The sequence below is a fragment of the Aedes aegypti genome, chromosome 3 (assembly GCF_002204515.2).
Source record: "Aedes aegypti strain LVP_AGWG chromosome 3, AaegL5.0 Primary Assembly, whole genome shotgun sequence".
NCBI lineage: Eukaryota > Metazoa > Arthropoda > Insecta > Diptera > Culicidae > Aedes > Aedes aegypti.
Window position 1 is genome coordinate 382,320,492 of NC_035109.1, and position 4,338 is coordinate 382,324,829.

Sequence of the window (4,338 nt, forward strand, 5' to 3'; positions counted from 1 at the left end):
GCGATCGAAGAAGATCATCAGCTGCCACACTCAGATCAGCCTTTTTGATTTCATTATTTTTTAATGTTGTTTGCTGTTTTGCCCGATCGCGGTCACACACAATCAATCAGCTTGCTTTGTTGTGCCTCCATGCGAGATACCTAGATGATCGAATCCCATCAAATCGAAGCAGGCGGTTTCGGAGGGTGGTCTACCAGCAACGGTTACGCCCAATGGCGCCCAAATTGGATCATTTCACTCAAATTACACCAATCGACGTCAAATGGTCCCATTTCGGTGCGGGGGCAGTGGCCAATTCCTGCACTAGTGGCCACATTTGCGAACATATGTTTCGAGCTCGCCCATTCGCTGTGGGTTAGTGCTGCTTTTGCCTTTGGGCAAGGTGGTTAGGCCGAAGCGTAGAAGCCGAGGGTAGGACGGGAAAGGAATTCTACGCTTCATTCATTGCGACGAATGGCTTGCGGCAGTCTTCTCATCCTTCACCACCTCACGGTTTTTATTTTCGTTCGGTGGCAACCGCAATCAATATCCCGGCTAGGCTGGCTGGTAGTGACAGTGAGCTGAGTGGATAATAGTGAATTTACGCGCAACTTGTTATGCGGTTAGTGCACTACATGCATATACAGGCACAGGTACTGGTACAGGTCTGGCTTATGCCGAGCGTTCCGTCGATTACGATCTTGGTATTTGGTATACTTAACTATCAATGTCTTACGTGTTGTGATCGTAAGTTTTAAACAGCGGCAGGTCACGATATGTTCAGCGCACAGTTTGCATGTGGTCGTGGAAGCCGATATGCGTAAATTGTTCTTGTTTGTCATTCTAGAACATAACATGTGCGTAATTTGTATGATATATTTTTCATTTAAGTATGATATATTTCGGAGCCCCATTTAACCAGAGATCAAGGGTATAGAAATTTATTTGCAGCCAGTGACGTTTAGCCATATTTCATATAGTTTAGGAATCCGAACGGGAGGTGCGTTTTAACAGATGTGCACAATTTGTGAATATCCCAAATTCCATAAGTATATTCATCAAGATAGTTTGGAACAAGTTTTCGTAGATCGAAAATCGAGTTTCCCAAGATATGCATTTGTAGATGTTGGGATTTGCTTTTGCAACTTTTAGAAAAATTGTTCATTTATCCGATCAGGTGATTTTTAAGAATACCGTTAAGGTTTTTATAACTTCTTTGAGAATCCTAGGTAGCTTTGGCAGAAACTTATATAACTTCTGGAAAAAATAATTTTACAGTTGTTGGAAGCAGCGTCGCGGAATCGTGTCTGAGAAAACCTTTGGGAACATTTGGGAAGAAATTTATCAAGCTTTTGAGAAGAAAAATTTCAATCTTCTAGAAAGTAGCTGTTCCTGCTTCTAGAAAGTAGATTTTCCATCTTCTGCGAGAAGCTTTTTCAGCATCTAGGAGAAGCTTTTCCAGCTTCTGCGAGAAACTTTTCCAGCTTCTGCGAGAAGTTTTTCCACCTTCTGCGAGAAGATTTTCCAGCATCTGGGTGAAGCTTTTCCCGCTTCTGGGAGCAGCTTTTGTGAGAAGCTTTTCTAGCTTATGCGAGAAGCTTTTCCAGCTTCTGCGAGAAGTTTTTCCAGCTTCTGCGAGAAGCTTTTCCACTCTCTGCGAGAAGCTTTTCCAGCTTCTGCAAAAAGCTTTTCCAGCTTCTGCGAGAAGCTTTTCCAGCTTCTGCGAGAAGCTTTTCCAGCTTCTGTTAGAAGCCTTTTTAGCTTCTGCGAGAAGCTTTTCCAGCTTCTGGGAAAAGATTTTCCAGCTTCTGGGAGCTTTTCCTGCTTCTGGGAAAAGCTTTCCAGCTTCTGGGAGAACCTTTTCCAGCTTCTAGGAGAAGCTTTTCTAGATGCTGGGAAAAGGTTTTCTAGATTCTGGGAGAAGCTTTTCCACCTTCTGCGAGAAGATTTTCCAGCATCTGGGTGAAGCTTGTCCCGCTTCTGGGAGAAGCTTTTCCAGCTTTTGTGAGAAGCTTTTCAAGCTTCTGCGAGAAGCTTTTCGAGTTTCAGCGAGAAGCTTTTCGAGCTTCTGCGAGAAGCTTCTCTAGCTTCTGTGAGAAGCTTTTCCAGCTTCTGAGAGAAGCTTTTCCAGCTTCTGTTAGAAGCCTTTTTAGCTTCTGCGAAAAGCTTTTCCAGCTTCTGGGAAAAGATTTTCCAGCTTCTGGGAGCTTTTCCAGCTTCTGGGAAAAGCTTTCCAGCTTCTGCGAAAAGATTTTCCAGCATCTGGGTTAAGCTTTTTCCGCTTCTGGGAGAAGCTTTTCCAGCTTTTGTGAGAAGCTTTTCAAGCTTCTGCGAGAAGCTTTTCGAGTTTCAGCGAGAAGCTTTTCGAGCTTCTGCGAGAAGCTTCTCTAGCTTCTGTAAGAAGCTTTTCCAGCTTCTGAGAGAAGCTTTTCCAGCTTCTGTTAGATGCCTTTTTAGCTTCTGCGAAAAGCTTTTCCAGCTTCTGGGAAAAGATTTTCCAGCTTCTGGGAGCTTTTCCAGCTTCTGGGAAAAGCTTTCCAGCTTCTGGGAGAACCTTTTCCAGCTTCTAGGAGAAGCTTTTCTAGATTCTGGGAAAAGGTTTTCTAGATTCTGGGAGAAGCTTTTCCAGCTTCTGCGAGAAGCTTTTCCAGCTTCTGCGAGAAGTTTTTTCAGATTCTGCGAGAAGCTTTTCTAGCTTCTGAGAGAAGCTTTTCCAGCTTCTGGGAGAAGCTGTTTTCATTATCTGGGATAAGGTTTTCCAGCTTCTGTAGATTTTCCTGCATCTAAGTGAAGCTTTTCTCGCTTCTGCGGGAAGCTTTTCCAGCTTCTGCGAGAAGCTTTTCCAGCTTCTGCGAGAAGCTTTTCCAGCTTCTGCGAAAAGATTTTCCAGCTTCTGAGAAAAGCTTTTCTGGCTTCTGTTCGAAGCTTTTTCAGCTTCTGAGAGTACCTTTTTCTGATTCGAGGAGAAGTTTTTCAGCTTATGCCAGAATCTTTTCCAGCTTCTGCGAGAGACTTTTACAGCTTTTTTGAGAAGCATTCCCAGCTTCTGGAAGAAGCTTTCCCAGCTCCTGCGAGAAACTTTTCCAGCTGCTGCGGTAAGTTAATCCAGCTTCTCAAAGAAGCTTTTCCAACTTCTGTGAGTAGTTTTAAAGCTTCTGCGAAAAGCTTTTCCAGCTTTTGCGAGAAGCTTTTCCAGCTTCTGCGAGAAGCTTTTCCAGCTTCTGCGAGAAGCTTTTCTAGGTTCTGCGAGCAGCTTTTCTAGCTTCTGCGAGAAGCTTTTTCCACTTCTGCGAGAAGCTTTTCCAGCTTTTGTGAGAAGCTTTTCCAGCTTCTCGGAGCTTTTCTAGCTTCTGGGAGAAGCTTTTCCAGCTTCTGGGAGAAGCTTTTCCAGATTCTGGGAGAAGCTTTTCCAGCTTCTTCGAAATGCTTTTCTCACTTCTGGGAGAAGGTTTCCCAGTTTATGCTTGAAGTTTTTCCAGCTTTTGGGAGAAGCATTTCCAGTTTTTGCGTGAAGTTTTCCAGCTTTTGGGAGAAGCTTTTTTATCTTCTGGGAGAAGCTTTTCTACTTTTGGGCGAAGTCCTTCCAGCTTCTGCCTGAAGCTTTACCAACTTTTGCGTGAAGCTATTCTAACTTCTGTGATAAGGTTTCCAGCCTTTGGGAGAAGCTTTCCAGATTTCGCGAGAAGGTTTTCTTTTGAGAGAAGCTTATCCACCTTCTGAGAGAAGCTTTTTCAGTTTCTGGGAGAATCTTTTTCAGCTTCTGGGAGAATCATTTCCAGCTTTTGCGAGAAGTTTTCCAGCTTTTGAGAGAAGCTTTTTCAGTTCCTGCGAAAAACTAATTTTGTTGCTGTGATAATTACTTTTTCTGTTTCTGGGATAAGCTTTCTCGCTTTAAAAAAAAAAGTTTCTTGAAGAAGTGTTTCCAACATTTCAGCACTCTTTTGAAATCTGTTTTCAGTTATAAGTTTATTTGATAGAGTATGAACCTTATTTTTCAACCATTACAATGACCGATTACAATTATTCGAAATCCATAAAATACCACGACATCAACTGCTAGGTCATAGCTTGAATCTCCTTAGTGTGCAAAGAAATCCACTTCTAGAACTGGTTGCCGCACACACAAAAAGTCGTACTAGGTATTACAACAGCCACGCAAAACTGTTTCAATCCTCGCCCGGCCGTCGCTCAATGGAGTGAGTGCTCGAATTTACTGCCGTTTAGCATCCGAACCGGGCCCGAGAGAATTTCCTATTTGCGAGGAGAGAAATAACTCGCACCACCGCTAAACTACTTGACTAAATGGGTGTTGTGTGTGGGTAGATCGATGTTCTTGAACTGGGAGCCCAGTCAGTCAAC